The sequence below is a fragment of the Crocodylus siamensis genome, chromosome 8 (assembly GCF_052110815.1).
Source record: "Crocodylus siamensis isolate JL-2025a chromosome 8, ASM5211081v1, whole genome shotgun sequence".
NCBI classification, from domain to species: Eukaryota; Metazoa; Chordata; order Crocodylia; family Crocodylidae; genus Crocodylus; species Crocodylus siamensis.
This window is the reverse complement of record NC_143402.1, coordinates 10,502,224-10,516,112: the sequence shown is the minus strand read 5'-3', so window position 1 is coordinate 10,516,112 and position 13,889 is coordinate 10,502,224. Positions and strand designations below refer to the sequence as shown.

The 13,889-nt window shown below is 44.1% G+C and overlaps 1 long non-coding RNA gene across 1 annotated transcript in view; it reads left to right on the top strand.

The window, feature by feature from the left end:
• Positions 1 to 4,764: 4,764 nt before the first annotated feature.
• LOC149858060 (uncharacterized) overlaps positions 4,765 to 13,889 on the top strand; it is a 40,471-nt gene continuing 31,346 nt past the window's right edge. Inside the window, exons 1-3 of the long non-coding RNA XR_016443815.1 lie at positions 4,765 to 4,855; positions 5,070 to 5,154; positions 12,609 to 12,756. This is a non-coding gene — a long non-coding RNA (uncharacterized LOC149858060). The remainder of the gene's footprint in view (positions 4,856 to 5,069; positions 5,155 to 12,608; positions 12,757 to 13,889) is intronic.

Below are 13,889 nucleotides of genomic sequence, written 5' to 3'. Positions count from 1 at the left end.
CACATATAAGGCATATGTATTCAAGAACTCTTTCTACAAGGATGGGATATAATAAATTAAATATGAGGCAAGCCAAAGGAGGTTGTGTGTCTATGAAATAAAAATTAACTTTAATTAAAAAAAAGGGTCATTATGATTTGAAGGGGATAATTGCATAACAAAAATCCTACTGCCAAACTTGAATGTAAATTGATGTAGCCAGTGCTCTGAACCTACATTGGCCAACCACTCCTGGGCCCTGATTTTTGAGGATCACTTGTACCTCCTGCCACCTTTCAGGACTGGGATCCTGACACTTTTATTAACAGTACTGAAAGCAACTTTGCTTGGAGTCCTACTATGTCCATTGCCTTAACTCCTCAAAGAGACTTACATTTCTATCCCCTAGGGAGGCCTGACATCGCTAGAATCAGACCCTTAAATATCTTAGAGAATCTGGGCCTGTCATTTTGCCGGCTCAGCTCTGCTGACCATGTACCCCCAAGGTGAGGGGTGTGAACCTTAGTTAGAGTTCGGCGTGTGCAAGAACTGCAGGATGGAGCACTATGGGACAGCTCTGTAAATGGGTGTGGTTCCCTTGAAGTCAATGTTGATGGGTGGATTTACATCAATGGAGGCTGCAATGCCATAAGACTTCTGTAATAAAACCAGACTATGTGACTTGTCCTCTTGGTTAGGTGAACTCCTCCAGAAAATACTGTAAAGTGATCGAAACACCTGCCTTCTGGGAAAAGAAGCTATACTATGCATTACAAACATTGTCTTCCATCTTGTGCTCTATATGTTACAAATTAAAGAGTGTGTTATATGATCCGTTACAATACAAACGAAGCAAAGATTGGCACGCTGCTGGCTAATTCTGGACCATCATAAGTGAAGCGATTTACAGTACAATTGATTTATGAATTGTGGGGACAAAAAGGATGGTAGCAGAGTATCTTTCTGGGTATCCATGTGCAGTCCTGGTTGCACTCTGCATTTCAGGGTTCTTCCAGCACTTTTGCAGTCCTCTTGCCAAGGCAGTTGACACACTCTCACAAAGAGGAGCCTACAGCAAACCCTACTAGTCTTTTTGCATTCGGTTCTTAAAGGAGTTTGGTCATCAAAGACGGCTGCATAGAACTGCAAGATCTGTCTGAAGCAGCGGTCTAGAAGAACCTAATCGTACAGGTCTTTTACTGCTGACTGGGTTTTTATCGTCTGTGAGGAGCTGTTTGCAGCATTGCCAGCCCTTGTCATTTTATTGTTCACCTCAGTACTTTTGTATTAGAGTCCTTGCTCCTGGAGTCACGTGATTATTTAACAGTCTCACCTCATTGATCTGCGTGGATTTCCGGCTGCGTGGTGGGTCACTAGGTAGGGGCATGCCATTGGGTAAACTGGGGTGGGCAATTATTTTGCATGTAGGATCGCTTACTAAGTTTTGGCAAGCCATCGAGGGCTGCATGACAGGCAGCCAGAGGCAGATAAACATTAATTTTCTAAATTTTTTAGGGTTCCCACAGGCCAGATGGAATGGCCTGGCGGGCTGCATTTTGTCCACCCTGGGGTAGACAAACCCTTACTTTGCTATTATTGATCCACTTCTGGGGACTGTAGATGCCTAAGATGTCTGTGAGCCTCTGTGGGAGCCCTGAGCATACAAGAACTGCAAGACGGAGCCCCATGGGACAGGTGTCCCAAGTACTTCTCTAATGTCTCAGGCCAGAGCCTACCTTGAGGATAATAGCTTACTTCTGCTGCCTGCTAACATAGCTACTCTTTGAAGCTAAATAGAGACAAGGCTCTTAGCTTTCTTTAATTGCTTCTTGTACCACAGCATCATTAGTTGTATACTCAGGTACAAGTTACTCTTTTCAGTTGGAGTATTCATAGGAGGAAGAAGGAAGAAAACAACTTTAACTAGTCTCCATGAAACGAACATTTCAGATTTCAAACTCATCTTTTTTGGATCTTCAGTTCAGGAGCAGCATGTTTCGGCATATTTTTCTCTCCATTTCTTTTTGGATTTGAGTTTTCTCTTGAGATTTACAAGGGCGGTGCGGAAAGGGTAAGATTATACATATACCAGAGTGTAGAGAGCTTTCCTCAGACCACAATGTCATCATTCACGTGACCACTTTTGCTTGTTTTTGAAACCTATTTTAATTATAACAGGGGGGCTGTGGACCTGATGATCTGTAAGGTCCCTTCCTGCCCCTAACAAGTATGAAACTATAAGGGACACATGCTTGTTTGTATTTTAGATGTATTGTTACTGTTGGAGCTGTTTCTGCTGCCTTCAACCTGGCAGCCGCTTGATTCTTTGGCTGGGAAAGACAGATTTGCTCCTCTGCTAACCATAGTCAATCCAGAAGCCTTCTCTTGAATGCAGACTCTAGAAAAATGCCTTGAATTAGATCCACCCCTTGGTCCAATTTTGTGTGGCAAGCAGCTCAGGCTGCTGCCTTCTGTTTGAAGACAGGGAGCCAGAGTAGCTAGCTAAGGACATCTCTGTATGAGTACCAATGATTTATTTTTGCATTTGCTGCTCTTTTGCAATGCTCTGGGCTATGCTGGGTGTTGTGGGAGAATTACCGTATTTTCTAGCGTACAACATGCCCCCTGTATATAATACACACCTTGTTTGAGAGAGAGGATTAAGAAAAAGGAATTTTCTTTGTAGAAACTGAGTAGCAGCAGCTAGAGAGCCTGCTGCTGGCTCCACGGGCTGGATGGGACTCTCAGTCAGACCTGGGTCAGACCTGGTGCAGTGCGCCCAACCCTGCGCCCTGGGTCTTGGGCCATGTGCCGGGTCTGACCTGGTGCACACAATCCTGGCCATGGGCTGGTCCTGCATGATGGCTCAGTCTGGTGCATGGGGCCATGTCATCCAGCTGGGGGACTCTCCATGGGTCTGGAAATGTAGCAGGAGGGCAGTGGTGGCAGCATTCATTGCTGTACCTCACAGAGCCATGGCAAATAATGCTTCTATCACTTCCCTGCTGCCACGTGTCTGGATGTGTGGGGATCTGGTTTTCTTGCATGTAATGTGCCCCAGTTTTCACCGGCTGCTTTTGGTCAAAAGACAAGGGTCACATGTGAGAAAATATGGTATTTCCCATGGTAGTAATGATGAGAGAGCTAGTTTCTGGTTTGCGATCTGTTAATGGCTTAAGTCCTTTTGCCATTAGAATCGGCTTTTGGGATGACCAATGGTAATGTCTCCATGGGAGGATCTCTAGTGCAAACTGCTTTCCCTAGGCAGGTTGTGCTGGCTTGGCAGAGCCAGTCTCTTTTCTCTGAGGATTGGTACGTGAATGAGCCCATGGGAAGAGCATTTTTGATGTGGAAAATGAAACCTGCTGAGGTGAGGTACAACTCATGAGTTCTTGCTGACTTTTTGTTGCGGTTTGCTTCCAGTGGGGTCTCTACTGTACCTTCATCCGTGTGTTTTTAAGTAAAACAGAAGTAGACTCATAAAAGGAGAGGGATTAATGACACCAGTTAGAAGCAGGTAGAGTATAGGGGGACATCTGAACAAGTATTTTCTACAGTTCTGCCAATGTGTCTTCATCCTGGCCTGAAATACATTTCCAGTCATTGCTCATGTACTGTGCTAGCCTGACTTTCCACATACCAGTTGTTCTGCTACTGAACAGAGATGATTAACTCCAGGATGACTAATGGGGGATGTGTGCGAGAAAGAATGAAACAACTCTGTTTCTTTTTTGCTTGTGAAGCTCGTTAGCCCTGCAGAGCTGCAGGTAGGCTTCCTAGTATCTAATCTGTTGCAATAATTGCCTTGGAGGTAGGATAGTCATAAAATGGATGATGTAGACATGAGCTAAGATGGTCATTTACAGTAGTGCAAATTAGGAACTCTAATTCTGGGCAATGCTTTCCTGCCCCCAAGATGATACCAATGGTCTACTGTGATTACAAGAGGCGAATTCTTCATTTTTTCAATGCATCAAATACAAATTCAGTCAGATTAAAAGAGGAGTCCTGGGTAGTGGGATACCATTTGGGTACCATTTACACAGCACAGCTGCCCACCCAAACTTTATCACATTTGAAACAGACTTGGGGATATTATGTTCTATAGGCATGGCTATATTGTGTTACATATATATGGCTATGCTACGGAGAGGCAGAATGATCTCTTCAGTTAAGCAAACCTGGCTAATGTAGAGATGCTTCTCTTCTGAGATGGCAACACACTGGCAAGGACAGAAAATGAAGCAATGGTACCAACACCATTACCAAATTGTTATAAGCTCATTATTATAATGGTTTTGTTCATGCTGAGAACACAGGAACTTAGGAAGTGGGATCTATTCTCAGCTCTGTTACTGGCCTTTTTGGGTAAGTCACTTTGCTGCTGTGTGCCTTGGTTTCCCCTTGGGTAAAATGGAGATGCTTCCTTTGTAAAGCATCTTGAGATCTACTGCTAAAAAGCCCCACAGAAAAGCACCAACACCTCTGATGCTGACACATTAATGATTTGCAAAATTACTTAAAAATTCCTAAAAATAATCCTGTTTTTTCTTCACAATAAGTGCTGAAAATCTGTTCCTGTTTTGATGGATAGCATTTTTTTCTATGCATGAGTTAGCTAGTTGTAGTGGTTAATAGGAAAAAAAAATCACTTCCCAGTTGTTACACCACAGTGGCAATTTAGGTTCTCCAGTGTTCCCTAGGTATAGAATAGGGTATAACAATTCCCTTTGAAATACTATGTAAAACCTGAGTACACTTATACATGTCCTTAATTTTCTTATCAGGAATGGTTCCACTGATATTGGTGTTTGGAGAGAGAAATCAGGGGTGGCTGACCTGTAACGTGTGTGGCCCATGGCAGACCAGGGAAGAGGTAGGCAGTAGAGCGTTAGCTCAGGCAGGGGAAAGGGATCAGAGTGGCACTCAAGGAGGGTGCAGGGCTAATTTGTGGCACGTCTGCCAAAAAAGTTGGCTCCCTACTGATGTAAATGGTAGTGATTGGGTAACTCTTGACTGTTCTTCTCTTGTTACTGTGGTATCAATGGCCTCATGATCTCATAACCTGTGCTTTTTATTACTGATCCAAGGAAGGAGAAAAAGACTTGCTCCAGGCTACCCGAGAGGTCTTTGGCACACCAGGGGATTTAACAGCATGTCCGAGGTTCCAGCTTAGTAAGTACTCACTGGTAATTGCCATCAAACCTTGCTAGTACTGTTATAACACTTGTTGTCAGGGAAAACTATTCTCCTGCATTTACCCAATAAAGTTAAATGCAAAACTGTGTATCAAGCAGCTGAATGCCTGTAACTGTGTTCCCTTCATAGTCAGTCCGTTCATGTTCCCATTACCATGAACCGTGCAACGCTGTTCATTGTTGGGGAAGTTCATGGAAATGAGGATGCATGATAGCATTAGTCAGAGGCCCGTGTTACCAGACGCATTGCATTTTGGAGTAACTAATGTCTCTTTATAATCTTTAAAGAGAGGCGGTTGGCTGTATTAGTCTGAAATTAGGCAGCAGGTAGGACAAGGGTAGCCCCAACAACAAGTTAGTCAGGTGCCACCTTCGCCTAAAAAGTAACAACAAGTTAGTCAGGTGCCACCTTCGCCTACCTTATTATCTTTAAAGAAACCTATTGTGAAAGCACACAGTAATTCCATGTTAGCTTTGTAAGCTCCCTCTGCTGGGCTAGTCCCAGACTTGCGTCGGATTCCCATCCCTTTTACACATGTATAACTGATGTCAGCGGGTCTACTTCTGATTCACCCCAGTAGCACAGAAAAGAGTATTGGACCTATTTAATTCTTAATTTGATTTAAAGCCATGTCATTCAGGGGGACACCTCAGTCAAGCACATTCCTATGTTACTTGTAGTATCTGAGAGCTGCTTGTAACATCTTACATGTATAACAAAATGTGGTCTAGCTTATGCTTCCCTCTCAAACTTCACTAGGGAAAAAGGAGTAAGCATTTAGAGTACATTGTTTGAATTCACAGATAAAAAAAAAAAGAACAGGCTTTTATAGTTTAATTTTGTCTTTTTTAGTTTAATTTTTGTGTGTACCAGTTAGGACTAACCTAAATCAATCAAATTGCCAGGTACATGGCAACATTTTATTATCAAGGGAAACAGGCACTGTATATTGTTAAGGCTTCAAGCCATTAGGGATTTTAACCAAAAGCTTAAGTTTAAGCATTTGGTGTTATGGTGATGATCATGGTATAAAAAAATGATATAGCATAGAATAAAATCTATTCCCATTGAAGTCACTGGGGCTTTAGCAGTTCCTTGAGTGCTTTGTTGAATTGGGACTCAGTCCTCACTTTACCTTTCTGTGATTCTGTCTGGGATGAATTAGTTGGAGACAAACCTGACTTGAGCAGGGGGCTGGACTAGATCTCCTAAGAGCTCTTCTAGCCCTGCTTTTCTATGATTGCATAGCAATTCCATCAAAGTCATTTCAAGAGCAGTAGGAAAAACTTGGATCTGAGTTTTATCCTCTTTTTTTTTTAGTTTTATTTTCAGATTGGCAGCATTAAAAAAAATTAAAAAGATTGGCAGCATAAAAGGAAATCTTAGAAGTTTAAATTTGTTGGAGAAAGATGACTGAGTCGTAATAAAACTCTCTGACACACAAAAGGCTTGCTCCTAGGACAGGACAACCATGGAATGTTGTTTTATGGGTTATTTCTAGAGCTGTGCATTGCTAAGGGGGTCATGGTATGTTTTGGGTGGTTAGAGGAATCTAGTCATCTTCCTCTTGCCCCTGACACACAAACCCTGCACTTATAGTTATCTCCTTCTACGGTGCACCTCATATCTTACTATTGTGATGAAAATAGAAATGCCTTAACATTCAGGTAGATGGGTTTTAGGGCAGAATTAACCGTCCTGAATTATGCTACCTTTTGATGGCACCAGGAGTTTTGCGTAGGGGTGGTTTGGAGGGGTGTTAGATATTAAGTTGCTAGAGGAAGAGATTTTGTCATCTTGGATGTCAGTAGAGCAGCCCACTCAGGAGCAGGGTGCTGTATAAATCAGAGAATTCTGGCTTTCACTGGGTGCATCGATGTGCTTTTATGGCACACAACATGAATAAACCGTAGAGCTTATTGCTCTAGAGTTTATTGTTCCTGGGTGTGCCATTTGAATGTGCACCTGGGGGCAATTAGCTCCGGAGCAATAAGCTGCACAGCTTATTCATGCACAGCACGTGGAGCTGGGGAGGAGCAACCCCAGCTGGCAGGGGCCCCCAAAGGTCAGCCTACCACCCCAAGAGTCCCCCCGACAGGGATGATGCATAGGGGGGTGCACCCCCTGCAGGCAGTTGCCACTTGTCACCCCACAGCCAACACTGCTGGCATTGTCTGTGGGTGGTCAGCAATCCCTGCTGGCCCCTGCCAACACTGCTGGCGGTGCCTGTGGGTGGTCGCCCAGCCCTGGTTGGAGCTCGCCACCCCCTCCGCTGCTGACAGCGCTGGCAGCATCTGCAGGAGGTCCCTGCTCACTGCCGCTGTGCTCCTGCTGCTGCCAGCGCAGCTGTGCCCCCAGCCAACAGGGGCATGTGCTATTCATGCCCCCTGATTCAGTGTGTGGCAGAGGGACTGGCGGGGGCACAAGAGAACTTAAGTGCAGGGCTAGCAGGCAGCCCCTACACTGAAGCATCCTCATGCCCTTCCAGTGTCTACAAGTGTGCTGCTGTGGTTTTTTATTCTGCAGCAGGATAATACTCATATTTAAACGTACTATCCTGCTGGGGAGTAAATTAATTTACTCTAGCCTATTAGGGGTGCATATGTAGATGCTGAAATGTTTAATGTGCAGCTAATTAGTCAACTATGGAGTCAACATCTTGTGCACATGTGCCCAGTGTGGACAATAAGGAAGAAACAGCATCTTAAAAACAGCTAGCTGTGAAAGATGGAAAGTATAAGGAAGGCGATTGTTGTGCTCCCTCTTGTGGAAAATGCTGGAAAGCAGGAATGAAAGGTAAAGAAAGCCCAGAAGGGTTAATTTAGCCTGCCACTAGCATTACTGGAAGTTGCATGTTGATGCTTGCGTTTTCATCCTATTGTCAGTGAACAGTTTTGCCCTTCTTTGACTTAATTGGTAAGGAGGTCAAAAAATCCAATGTGAGATCAGAAGACAAGCCTTTGGGCAGCAGACTGAGCGTACGGTTCTCTTACTTTGGCTTATATTTAAAGGAAAAAGAATGGTCTAGCACCTGCTTAGCCAATAACACCAAGTGCTATTTACCGTCAAATGTTTTATCAAACCTCTGGCAGCTTGTTTTCAGTGGATTTGGGGATTCTGCTATAGTTTTGGGTCTTTTGTGTCCATCTGTGATTCCTCCCTTGAGGGGATAACAATGTCACGTATGATGTGTGGAGAAGGAGTTCAGAGATGAGTAGAAAGATTAGGTCCCTGCCCTGAAAACTCAGGTCAAACTATTGCCTTGCAGCTGGGGAATGATATGCAGTAAAAAGCAAAACTGAGCCATGTGTTTATTTTTAAGTGCTGCTTAGACTTTTTAGTGTCTCTCTTGCCAACGTGCCACTGTCACATTTCTCCAAGCTTTGTTCTCATCTCTGCACTATGGACCTGTATACAATAACAGACCAATATAGTGATTAAGCCTACAAACACCAGAGCATGAGCACCTTCTTTCATTGTGTTGCAGCCAGTGTCACTCATGCTTGCAGGATCGCACCTCTATGGAGTAAATTACTTGGTTAAACAAACTTTCCTTATATCTGAGTGTCTGCACCCTACTAGGTTATTGTGATCTCAGAACAAAGGTCTGTTCATGTATCTCTCCATCAGCCTCAGCTGTGACACGTACTAGCTTCTTTCTTCCTCACCCATATAATCTTACTTGTTTTTTATTTTTCTTCTAGTCCAGTTGTTAGAAGAGGGGATTGGGAGGGAAGAGTCTGAGTTCTCTTTCTGCCTTTAATACTGCTTCATTATGTGATTTTGGGCAACACTTGTGTAACTTTTCTATGCCTCATTTTATCCATCTGCAAAATGACAAAATACTGTAGAAGCATCTCAAGAGGTTAAACTGCTGTTTATAAATCATTCTGAGATTCTGGGATACACCAACAAGAGCAGATTTTCTGACTGGGACAAGTTATCCCAATGTGAGGGTATTTTGATTGCGACCAGCTCATTTTGGGCTCTTTGGTGAGTTTCTTATTTAGATATAACCTAAGTTAACACAAAACCTAGCTCTAGCTGTTTGGGATGGAGGCTGTGTTTGTACAGCACCTGGCACTGTGGAGTGAGTGGCTTGGGTGATCTCTGGGCACACTCACAGTCTCAGCATTAAGTGATGATAACATCCCTGCCTTTTGTTTGCACCAGATTTACAAAACTTTAATCCTGCAATTTAAGAGACATGCTTTTAGTCATTGTGTTGTTGTACTGGGCATGTTCATGGTTTTTTGAGCATGCCTGCTTAGATTTGGAAATGTATTCTGCTTTCTACCTACCCTTTGAGGTGTTTTGCAGGAACATGCTGATTTCAGTGCAGCTTTACTTTGAAAAGAAGCATTTTGCTTCTGCTGTCTTGCTTTGGTTTGAGACATAGGACAAAGCATAGCACAGCCCAGCACAGCACAGTCTAGCATAATGAATATAATATTTGGGTATTATCCAAATGAAATATTTCAACATTATTGAAGTGCTTTGTTCTGATGCAGTCATGTAGAGGTTTCCCAGTCTAAATGCTGTGGAACTATTACTTCCTGTGTGTTACTTCGAGAGTCTGACTTTTTATTCCAGTTTGGGACAGAAACTTATTTTGAAATGTCAAACTTTTCAGAGTGACTGACATTTTGTTTTCTGATCCTCTGTACTCCTGATGTGAGCAAGAACCCAAATGGGAGCCTTGTGCACAACTGCAAGGAGAAGGGCTGTGAAACAAGGGCCTTATGTGATGTGAGGGTGCATTGTATTAGCACAGGCAAAATCATTACCATTGTTGCTTGTAGTTTCAGGAAGCTTAAGTTCTTATTACAGTGGAGGATTCTCCTGCTGAGGTTCTTCATAGGAAACGTCAGTCAAATATGTTAGCTAAAATGCATCCAGCTCAATAGAAACCACATGCTGTACCCTTGTGGTAAGGTGCTTTCATGTAGCCAATAGCCTCAAGATGCATTTAATTGAGTATTTCAGCAACTCAAAGATTTGATTATTGATAGACCATGTTTCAAAGCACGGTATATTAATTCTACCAGAGTACCTCTTTTTGAAGCCGCCTGTTTTAGCTACAAGGGTGGGGGTATGCTATCTGCCATGAGACACTGGACAGGAACATATCATGGACAAGTAGAACCAAATCCAGGACTCAGTGGGTGTGTCTGCATGTGCATTAGATCTGGGAGCAGTTTACACTTGCTAGTAAATGCTCCCAGGAATGTATTCACATGTGTTGGGAAGTGGGAGCACATTTGCTGCTAATGGCAGCAAACTGCTCTTGCTTCCTGGGGCCCTATAATGGGCCCTGGATGCTAGCCCAGGGGCTGGCAGAGAGCACAGGTGTCTCTTGGCCAGGGCTGGGACATTGCTCCCTGCCCCTGGAGGGCTAACTGCTGCCAGGGCGAGGACAATGTCCCCCTGCTCTGGGAACAGGGAGCTCCCAGCCCTGGCTCCCTGATCGGAGCAGGGGACTTGGAAAGAGCTACAGAGGTGGGCAGGCCCCTGCCCCCTGTCCCAATCTGCCAGTGGGGCAGCTAGCAGCGAGCCTCTGGAAGGGCAGGGATTACCCCCCTGCCTGTTCCCCACAGAGCTCCATGATAATGGAGCTGGGCAGGGAACAGTTTCCCCAGCCCCCGCCATTAGGGAGTTCCCAGCACCAGCTCCGCGACTGAGAGAAAAGGATCTTCAAGTTCCAGCACCACAACAGCGGGGCCTGTGCTGTGAGACAAGGATTTCCCAGGCCCCTATGCCCTGATTGCACTCTCCAAGTGGGGGAGCTTGAAGGTCCCTGCTGCAGGAGCAAGAGGATATAGTCCCTGCCTGGGTTCTGGTGGCAGAGCCCACCCTGGTGGCAGGCAGTAAAGCGTCTCATGTAGACGCACCCAGGGTGAGGAAATAGACTCCAGGAGCCCTGTGGGAGGCCAGGGAGGTGCAGTATTTCTGCTCTCTGTGGGATGGCAGGGGATTGAGGGATCAAAGTTTCCTATGCAGCGCGGTACTGGAGAAGTCCACGGTTGGTCTGGAGCTGCTTCAGTTTGGATGCAACCTTGTGAGACCACAGCATACGGTTGGCATGAAGGAGGTGTCTCGGTTGGTAAGAAATGGTAAGTGTTTCTATGAAAAATTTCAAAGGGAATTGAAATGAAATGTTCCCTTTTTAGAAAACTTTTTATTTTTAGTTCAGGGCTTCAGCCTTTCATCTCTGACTCCTCGCTCTTCATTTCCCTCCCCAAGAAGAAGCAGCAAGTGAAAAAAAGAGGACCCCGCTAAAAATTGCAACTTAAATTTATTTGATGTTGATTAAAAAAAAATTAAAATATTTTGGAAAAGATGGAGGAAATGTGTTTTTCAAAAATGAGATATTAGGTATAAATGCATACAAAATCCATTCTTTTTGTGGCAAATAGACAACTGCTCAGTGGCAAACTTTCCATTAGGTGAGGATGGTATGAAGCCACCAAACCTGGCCCTGGCCTCAGGTACAGGGACGAATGAACGTCAGACCTCCTGAATGCAAAATAACAGCATTTTCAGGGCATCCAGTACCATGAGGAAGATTTCAGTGCATTATCTTCATTCTTAACTGATCCATGGATTGTTGCCTCTAGCTAGTCAGTCATTGCGGGCTGGGCACCAGTAGATCATAAGATAACTTAAACATCATGAAGCTTTACAGATAAAACACACAGGTTCTTTTTATTTGCTATCTGGTTTTGAGGATTTTAGTGTTTGTATTTTTACGATGTTTCTGCTGCCATGAGGGCTAGAAATGTCCTTTTTTCATTAAGATGAAATCTAGCATTCCCATGTAATAGCACGATGCTGGGAAGCAGGGCTTAGAGAAAAAAAACAAAACAGGCCTGGCAGCAGTTGCTATGAAATCCTGAAATGGTTGATGACATTGTGCTCTTGAAGGGCAGTTGCTGCTCCCTGACTCTTCTTACTAGTTTCATTGCAGAGTCCTTTTTACTCTTGCCCTCACAGCTGGTAAGGGTGCTAGCTTTCCCCAGAACAGCTGTATTTTGAGGGAGAGCACTGGAAACGGATGTTCAAGGCAATGGGGGGAAGCAGATTGATCTTATCTTGACCTGGAACATAAATATCTTCCATCTTGTTAGCCTCTTCCACTGCTCCATTTAATGGACTAACATGCTGGTTTGTCTGTTTATCACATTGATAGACCTGTTAAATGAAACCCACAGAGATTAGACAATTTAGTCTTGTAGTCAGTGGCAGCTCTTTGTGAGAATGATTTCTAGTGATAGTGACTGTACCAAGCATCCACGCTGCCTGTGGTTATCAACATTCATTATACTTTTTGTTGACTCAAGCCATTAATAACCTGTCAGATTAGGCAATTAGGCTGTCTCTAGTTGCTGGGGGAAATTGTTTTTCCCTAACTGATGGTATTGGTTTTGCAGTTGTGCAGATAAGCACTTGGTGAAACTGTGCTCCAGGCATTCCTAGCTGGGCTTGCCGACGAACGCAGAATTGGTGTTCAGCTTCAAGGGGTGCAAATAGACAGTCACCAAGAAAAATATCCTGAGCATCTCCACGCACATCTTAAAGGTAAGATATTCGTGGCAACCTTGACCCAGTACATGCACACTTGCCCACTCAACTCTGTGCACATGAGCAGTGATGTCAATGCTGTTGGTTTTTTTTTTTTTTGAACAAGGTTTCCATTTTCTAAATTAAGTCCTGATCCCAAGCCCAGTGAAGTCAATTGGGGTCTTTCTACAAGACTTTCATGGGCTTTGGATCATATCCTTAAGCAAACTTGGCTGTTGTGGTATCTGCTGCCTCTCTGATGTGCTCTTCAGGCTGACTTTCTCATTTGGAAATTGGCTGTCTGTAACATCAAGCAGTCGCTACAGCAATTTATAAATGTGATAAGGCTTCTCTTTATACCCTAGAAGATGTAGCTGCCCTGAATTCTCAGTTGGATGACATTTAACTGCTTTTAGGAACCATAAATCCATAACCTCGCCAGCCTGAGTCCATCAGGCTGCAGCGTCATTTCAGTTACTTCAAGATATTCAGGGGGAATAGACAAAATGACGAAGGAACTTGAAAAGCTATTTGGGTTTCCAGTGATTAAAGCTTACAAGATTGGCACAAAAATTGAGGAAGCTATCTTCTGGTCCTGGCGAAAGGCTGGATTAACAAGCAGGGAGGAATTCAAGAGATGAACATCATTTTCAGGGGAAACCTCCAACCTGCTTTCTGTCGAAGTCAGACTCAAATCCTCAAGTTGGAATGACATGAGGAGAGACACAAACTCAGGGTGCAAATAACAGCATGGAGAATATCATCTGAGTGACAGAGGTGATTTCTGTGACACAAGTAACCAGGGGATAATAAGGAGAATAGGAAGTGGTCAGCTGGGTGCTCTCCATCCCTGTGGTCAGAGGTGTTGCCTTCTGGTGTCACAAAGGACTGTGGTTGTGGTAGAGGGCATGGAGCAAGATATGCATAATTATCCACCATGGTGGTGCTGGATTAAGGTGACAGGAGCCTCAGATGATTGTATGCAGAGAACAAACATTTGTGGACAGCTCTGCTTGAATTTTAGGGAGGGAGATAACATTACTGAGTGGCCCAGATTCCCTCCCAGTGCCACCTAGGCAGTCCTCTCCCAGAATGCATAGTTACAACTCTACATGATCCTCAGTAAGAGCACACCTTGGTCTTGGAGCCTG